The sequence below is a fragment of the Mastigoproctus giganteus genome, chromosome 9, assembly GCF_048544385.1.
Source record: "Mastigoproctus giganteus isolate SK-2022 chromosome 9, ASM4854438v1, whole genome shotgun sequence".
NCBI classification, from domain to species: Eukaryota; Metazoa; Arthropoda; class Arachnida; order Uropygi; family Thelyphonidae; genus Mastigoproctus; species Mastigoproctus giganteus.
In genome coordinates, this window is record NC_143583.1 from 146,840,852 (window position 1) to 146,850,125 (window position 9,274).

Sequence of the window (9,274 nt, forward strand, 5' to 3'; positions counted from 1 at the left end):
ATCTCTAAAAAAGATAGCAGAAGACTCATTTTTGACTGGCGAAGCGTTCCATTCCTTGACAAGTGAAGATTTAGAAACTAAAGTTATTTTATTGTCAAAAAAATACAATGAAATTAATCAAGACCAATTTAAAATTGAAATCAAATGCTTTAAAACACCAAATAATGAAATATTATAAAACAAAAATCCCCATACAATATATCACTTAGATATAATTTTTAATTTGAAAAACTGTCCAAAATGTCAGAATCACTCGGATATTCAACTACTGTGACCACGTAATTCATTATATGGAAACTTTTCTTCGTTCTAACAGAGCATTAGTCAAACTCCAAAACGGCAGCCATGCACAACCTGAGGATTTCAGGAGTAAAAACCAAAATCAATCCTCCTCAAGGGCAGACTGCAAATACGAAGCACCAACAATTAAACTAAATCGTCAATATACAGAAGTAAAGTACCTAGGCATCCATATTGACTCGGGACTCACATTTCACTATTATCTCAAGTATTTATCAACAAAGATACAGAAGTATGTTGCCATGATAAGACGGGTTAGCAGGGCGGATTGGGGGCTAAAGCACAAAGCCTTGGCACTTGACTATAAAGCCATCCACATCAATAATCAGTTATGGAGCATCTATCTGGTGTAAACAAGCAACACTGGAGAGAAACAAGCGAAAGCTAAACTCAATACAAATGTTTATGCTGTTATCAATCTACAGAGCGTGCCACACTGTCAGCACCCCTTTAATCCCTTCTACTATACCCCATTCTTCATGTTCTCATATATTATTATTATTTTTTTTTAAACTTAGTCTCCGTCAAGAAGCTCAGGCGACCCTGGCGGATGCCAGCCAGTGTATGATGGGCAGCCTGGCTCACCTCTCAGTGGTGGTGGCGGGCAACGCGGGTCCCTGTGGGCAAAAAGCCACAACAACAAAACATAACACTACTCTGACAGAAACCAGACATTACACCTTTTCTGGCTTTTACAGAGATGCTGTACTTCTTCAAAGTACTATGGCGCCGATGTGGGTAATCACCGATGGCGCCTTCCACAAAACACTGACAGATTCCCTAAGCCGCGAGGGTAGCTCAGTGGTTATAAATCACAGTCCTCCCTACACTGGATGGAAAGGGCACGGGTTCGGATCCCATCAATGACGAGTAACTTTTATTGGCTTTTTTCACTGCCTGGCTGAGTTAGTTGGTCTCAGGCGTGGACAGGCAGGTTCACCTTTCCCGGAAATTCGGGTTTTCCGTACAGGCAAACCGACCAGAGAAATTCATGCAATTTATGGACATCTCGGGTAGCTCTAATGCGACAGTTATTGGTGCTATGTAAATATGTATATGTTAGCACGACCTACCAAAGTAAGTGCTGAGATGTACATAATCACACACTTTGCTGACCTGAATTAGTCTCATTTACATCACTTGATGTAAATGAAACTAATTGTAATTTTACTTTATAATTTAAAAAAATGTTTAACTATTTTAATTATTCATCACATTCTTTAATGCGACAACAACTTAAATTTTGATGCAAGTCGTACGTTGCTAAAGCTCAAAATTCTTCACTTGTATGTAAAACTCCAAACTGTGGAAGAGTATTTTGTAATTACTTCAATTAAGATTAAATTTTTATACTAGAAATTTAGGCTTTCATCCCCTAAATATGCAAAACCGACCACAGAATTTTAGTGGCACAATACACTAACACTTCATTTTATAGTGCTTATTCTGACACAACCTCACTTACTGTGTATGCTGTGCCAATTGATATTTAAAGGTTAGACATCGAAGTTAGCTAAACGAATTTATCAATAAGCATGATCAGATATCTGGGCCGAATTAAAGTTATTTTTGCAACCTTGCTACTGCTGTCGGGAACAGCGCAGGCCGTGATCGAACAACACGTTTTGTTAAGCACTTCGTGGCGTGTTATCACACTCCTTTCAAAAATAGGATCCAACCCCAGCCGTATCTACTGGACAGATCTAACTGCGTTCCCTTTGAGACGTCTGCTGTCACGAACCTCAGCACTCATTACTGCTATCACTGTTCCACGCCAGTCACTCTCTCTCACACACACACACCGAGTCATTTCCAGCCGACTTCGTAACGTTGCAACCTCCATGTATAGATGTACACTTATGTCGAGGTGGGGGAGAGAAGGAGTCCTGTTCTTTTGGAGAAGCATCTTTCCTTCTAATTTTCTAATTGGTAACACTGCGTTGATGGTTTGTTCATTTTTCCTTGCATTTACAAGGAACCAACAGAACATTTAGCATCTCGAAGATGCTTTTATCTTTTATGAGTGTAAAAGTTCAGTTCTGGACTTTATGGCAAGAGCAATCTAGAAAACGAATAATAAAAATTTGATGCACAGGTTATAACGAATGAACTGGCTCATGACAGGAATTTATTGTGTTGTCAATGCGTTGTAATAACACCATATTACAAACTGTAATGTTACTACGTTGTTTCTCAACTGTTGACTATCGGGTGGCCAAAAAAAAAAAAGTTGGTGCGGTTTTTCCAAGGTTAATTTAGGAAAAAACTATGGAAGCTATTGTAGATGGCGATTATCCCTCGATGCACTTCAAAAGCATAAGTGACACTCAGTCAGTCAATGATGCCTAACATGCGCGAAGTGCGGTTTGGAAAAACGGTGAAAAGTGACAAAAATATGGCTGCTCCAATTCCGGTTATTCAAGAGTGACCGGAATTTATTTGAGTGAGCTATCAAGTCGCCACCCGGGCTTTCGCCCATATGCCACTTATTCTCATCTGTCCGTTGTAACAGAAACTCAATTCATTTAGTTGGTCGTTAAGAAAACAAACAGCAACCCCACTCAGATTAACTCAAACAAAATAAAATAAGAGATTGACATTTGACCATTTAGCCTTGTGGTGGCGACGTCCCATCACACCCTCACCACGAGTTATCGTCCTCACCATGGTCTCTACTGTACTATCATAGTTTAGATCTCCTCCAGAAAACGTCTTGAACAAATTACAAAACACAGAGAATGACTATCTTCTTGTAAATAACTGATATAGGGTGTCTTCATTCAGAGGAAGCGTCAGTCCCTCCAGACTGGTCTGCATGATGTGCAGACCAGTCTTCGACTCTGTACAAGAGCACAGATCTGAGCTGACAAGGCCCAGCTGAAACGGTCTGGACCTAAAGCCCTGTCCAGTCAGGACGACAACCCAAACTGTAATCATCGCCGACGCCTCTAGTCAGCAACATGAACAGAGGGTAAGAAAGTATATAAATGCCTTATTTTCTCAGAATTCGTTTTGGATTGGCCTTGCCAAATGTTGTCCAATTCATCATGGATACGCCTCCATTCAGATGACAAAATTATCAATCAGCCACCCACCCAACTGGACACTCAAAATTTCTGTGGAAACCCTTTCTTCAAGGCATACTGTAAGCAAGACCTTCTCACCAGCAATTCTAGAGGGATTTTCCCTCAAAACACACACAAAGCATGAGTTATTACTGTTCGAAAAGTACTGGTGATGCCTAGAAGAGCGAATCTTTGTGCAGAGAAGGGACTTACGGACTGCAATGTTAGTGGCTCTCCCTCCCCATGCTCCGGCCACGTATGTCACGATTGGACTATAGATGCTATCGTAGAGAAAGTAGAGGGCCCTCTTCTTTATATCTCAATCGACGCGGGCAACTGGGAGCTTAGCGTACAGCATTTTCACCTTCTCCTTTAAATAATTTGCATAGGTCAGGAAGCTCATCCCCTCTTTGAGGCAAACACCCAGGTACATAAGTCTGCCTGGCTACCCTGAGTGAGGGACAACCAGAACGACAAACGGTGGTCACGTCCAGCTAAGCCCACCTCACAGCAACAGATGTATAGACTTCTGTGTAGAGAGATCTACACAGAGCTCTCTACAAAGAAGTCTATAGATCTGTTGCTGTGAGGTGGGCTTAGCTGGATGCGACCACCTCACAGCAACAGATCTACAGACTTCTTTGTAGAGAGCTCTACATAGAGAGCTCTAACTTATGTAGACTGAACCAAGATGAACGGTCCAAGTAGGCTGCCAACTTTACTACCAGTACCCTGTGGAGTTGTCTCCCGCCACAAGGAACTCAGTCATCCGCATAAGCAATGTCAACCTCACAAATGACATCCCCACTATCACCATTACACAACTATAAAATCAAAAGTTGAAGAAATCACCATAAAACTGATTACAGGCTACATCAGCTCTCCTGATTTCTGGGACATTTGCAATTGGAGGATTCCACATCAAAAACCCTCGGAGCTTTTTCCCTCTCTCTCTCTCCTCCCGCAGAAACTGTAATAGACTCTACCTAGCTGACCACTTCATTACCACCAGCATGCCACAGAACCTGGATGCAGATCTCCAACAATTCATAGGTAACATAAAGAAAATAACATTGTAGGATAGAAAATTTACTCGCCATGTTCACAATGACTGCTCGATCCTACACCAACCGTTATAAAATTTTATTGAATAAAATAAATTAGAGTTGTTAAGATGACAATAATAGTAAAATGAATAGTACAATTACACCGGATAAAACAAGATACCTGTCTGTACAAAAAAAATACATAAAAAACACCAGATAAAAGCAAAAAAACACCGAAGCTTTCAGAGGCGTCCGCCTCCTTTTTCAACAGTGAAGCTTAACGTATAGTACATCCTTAAATATCAGCAGGCTCACAGCACGTGTTTCTACAGGAGCATGAGCAGTATTCTCCATATGCACACTCGAACTGGAAATGGCTCGGGAGCCATTTCCGGTTCGAGTGAACGGTTCCGCCATTGCCAGGCGGAACCGTTCATCCCGTCCAAGAACCATAGCTTCGAAGAGGGGATGAATGCGGACTCCCCTGTCTCTATTAATAGTGTTTTTCTTTCTCTCTCTCAGAGGAGCAAATTCGCAAACACTCGAGCCACTTGCGGTCCCAAAATTTGTGTGACCGGTCAACGATAATAGATTCCTCAGGAGAGATTTGATGGTTCTCCTCCCAAAATGCTCCGCCGCAGCAGACCTCCCATAATCCATGGTCTTGATCGGCTGATATGCTCCCCCATACGATCTTTAAACCGACGCTTTGTTTCACCAACATAACATTCCCTGCAATCTCGTAATTTGAGCAACAAGCAGTTAACACACATGTATATACATGTTCTATCAGAAAGTTGTTCTACCATGTGTATATATATACCTATATTTTTCAGCTCATATTCAGCATACAATTCGAGTATATCTAGGTAATTTGTGGAGTACAGTGGTTTTCTTCCAGGGAAACAATTATTCCTGGAAGAAGGACCTGGTACTATCGCGATCGTGTTCACGAACTGAGTGGGGATTTTCAGATCCCCATACGCTTCAATTATGTCTGTTAACTGTACCAGACAGGTGGAATGTCGCTTCATCACTGAAAACTCATCTTCGAATGTGAAGAGCGAATTCCTGTCGTTGTGACTTGTAAGGCTTAATTTCTGGACGATTTAAAACTTTGTACGCATAAAAGTGCAATCTCTTTCGAACTACCGTGTGCAATGTTTCTCGTGGTATTTGCAGCTGCAAGTTTTTCCAGCGGATGGATTTTGTAGGACTTCGGGTAAACACGTCCTGAATTTCGAAAACTTTATCTGCAGATACACTAGGCCTACCTGCTCCTTTCTAGTGAAGCACACTGCCAGTTTCTTAAAATTGGTTCAATTATCGCCTCATTGATTATTCTCTAGGTGGATCTTTCTGGAATTCTCGTTGAAAATGTCTCTTTACAGTCGCTGGAGATTTGGTATCCCACAGCCACAACACGCACATTGCTTTCCACTGCACTTTCGCCATTTTAATGTTGTATTGCCGCAATGCTTGCTGGGATCAAGGTTGCCTGCTGCATGAGGGAAAAAAAAAAAACTCATTGAGTTGCTTTGATAACTGCAGCAAACCACTTTAAGATACCCATTACAATTGAAATTTTAATCGAGCTTCATAATCAGGATAACCTGAATAATTTAGAGAAACCCTTTATTGTCTGTCAATGTTTGCAAAAATGCTGTTCACTCGGTAAGAAATGTCTCGCGTATTCTCCTTCATGCATGCTTCACACCGAGATCGCTTATGTAGAAAAATGCGCAAAAACTAAGTGTCTTTTAAGAAGAATTTTTAAAAATGAAAGAAATTATTAATACATTATGTCGCTGACACCCTTGAGGGAAAATCTTACAAAACTTTTACGATATCCCGTTTCGAGGTATTCAAATGAATATTTTGTGTCCTAACGATAGAATGATTACATTCATGAAAAATAGAATTGTGAGAAAGAAATAAAGCCAGGAAATAAGTTTCAAATATAAAAAGTTTTATTCAAAACCATGTGGCTATACAAAAAAAAAAATTCCTCGCTAACTTAATGGGCAAGAGTTTTTGAGCTTTATTTTATTTTATTTTTTTTCAGGACTGTTTGACTAGATGTGTGTTAAGCGTCAAAGCAACTAAGTATTTTTGTGTGTATAATTTCGGGGTTGATTTACTGGCCTAAAAACCCTCGTTTCCGGGAAGTAGAATACATGGACTCTTTCCTGAGACCAACTAACCAGCAGAAGGTGGCTGATGAATTGAATAGGTACTTGGCAACGATCCTTACGGTTAAAAGCTCGATTGAACCATACGCGAAGAGTGACAAGGAATCAGTCTGCTGCAAATTAAATGATGTCATCTCGGAGAAGAGTGTGTGGAAGAAAGAGTAGATGAAACTGAAAGAAGGCTCCAGTTGGGGATGGGATATATTCCATGTTAATGGGATCATCGTAGACTGCGGGACGATTTCCCTGGAATGAAGGAGAGCTGACGTCTCCACAACTCACAAAGAAGGTTCAAAAGACGTGATGAGTAACTACAAAACAGTGGTGGGAAAGATAATAGAGTCTGTGGTTAAGGATGCAATCCCGGATCATATCGATAGGAATGATATCCTTAATGGATCACAGCAAGCGGAGATCTCGCCTGAAAAATTTAGTTAATTATTATAACGAAGTTATAAAGCAAGAAACAACTTGGATGCAAAAAACATCTTTGACATTAACCTTGACTTCAGCAAAGCTTTTGATATGGTTTCTCATAAAAGACTCATATAAGCTGGAGCAAGTTAGGATTACCGGTAACATTCGTCATTGGGTCAAGGGTTGGCTAGAAGATGGGCGGAGTGGTGGAGAGAGAGAGAGAGTGTGTGTCAAACATGGGCATTCCTCAGGGTAAACCGGTGTATTATGTGGAGTCACTCGGGGATCAGTATTGAAGTTACTTCTTTCTGATCTTCGTTATTGATTTTAATGAGGGGGGATTCAAGCTATGAATTGTCAAGGTGTGCTGATGATTTCAAGGTAGGAAGGATAGTTAACGATGAACCAAAGGAAGCTTATAAAGCATCAGTCGAGAAAAAAAAAACCCTTCCCATATCGCTTGTCCATCCCCTCCAATAATTTGTCTAGTTCTTCCTTGAATTTATTCAAACTAACCACCTGAACAACAAAAGATGGAAATCGGTTCAATATTCAACCATCGCTGTATGAAGTCAAACCTTTGCACTAGAGGTTTGATTTCATCCAGCAATCATTAGTTTTAGCAAGAGGAAGAATGCCATCTTCTTCCTCTTAGCAAGAGGAAGAATGCCATCAGCACTGCGCTTGCTCAATGCATTCAAAGGCCAGAAACTCTTCAATCAAATCATTTCACAGGTGCCTAGTCTCCAGACGCTAAACTAAAGTCTTTCTTGGTAAGACCACCCTTTTATTCCCTTCACATGTGTTTCACATTCTCCACTAATTTCAGTGGTGCAACCCAATTGGTGCATTTGGGATTACATCCTAAACACTTTGCATTTATCAATGTTAGACCACAATTATCGCTTTTGAACCCATATGCCTAATTTCTCTATGTCTTGTAGTAGCATACCCTAGTTCCTATCACTTTCTTACAAGACGACTGTGAAAACGCATTTAGAAGATGTGTTCTGGTCTGGAGACCACACTTGAAGAAAGGCGAACTTCTAGAAAGGGTACAACGGACAACCAGATTACTGACTGACGTACATAAGGCCTGAAGGGAATCATTAGAATGAACGAGAAAAGTATAAAATAGTAGAAGAGGGAGAGGAACCAAGGAAAACAAATACAAAATTTTGTAGAATAGCAGTCTGAATCTGATGAAGTTTATTTTCGACCAGTACATTATAGATCACTAGAATAAATTGCTTTCCACAGTGGTTGAGGTTAATAGTTTGGTAGAGTTCAAAGCGGAATTGGACAGCCATTTTCTGGTGATGGGCCAGATATGAGTGATAGAGAAAGAATTTTTCTTTTTTGGTAGATGAAAAAAAATCTGTTTATTTACATCATTTAGCAATTATACAAGTAATATCAATAATAATTCAGCAACATTGTAAAAAAAAGCCCATAATTCATCGCAGCATTGATGGAACTCGAACTGGTACCTTTTCCAATCGGTGTGGGATCACGGCGATTGCAACCATTGCGTGCGCTTCCTGCAAGGACACAATTAGTAAGTTAATAAGTAGAAATTGCGAAATCATGTACAATGGCCATTTTAGCAGCTCACTTGTTTTTATGAGCGAATGGGAACGGATCATTCGAGAGATTAAAGATGAAATTAGAGGAATGGCAACTATTCTGTATGAAAATATCAGAAACCATTCCTATAAGACATTCTTTTTAAGGAACCCTTCTTCACAATAGGCAATACACAACTTTATGACCCTATGAAGGCTGGTCAAGTCAGTTACTTGACCCTTAATCGGTGACCACAAAATGCATACAAACAGCACAAAAAGAAATCGAATCTGAAGCAGCGACTTTTTTTTTTAGCACTAAGTTTCTCAACGTTACAATAACACGTGATATTTAATAGATATCACCTACCTTGGCACCATCACATCCTGCATTAAGGGAAAGTATCATTTCGCGCACATTTAAATCAGTCCAATGCCTGTTTCTTAGTAGCATGCCATTCATGTGACAGCCCCTAATTATTCTGCTCATTCATTACTATTCGACGTACTTGAACAATCATCCGGCGAGAATGCAAACCTGATCTCACACGTAATTAAATAGCTGCTGGGAAATGCCTCCACGATAATCGGAAAATATTCGTTGTCAATCCTATTAACGTTTTAGAAATACGAGTAACAGTTAATACGCGCTTGTTTAGTCTTCGATGACACGATAGCTTGTGAATGAC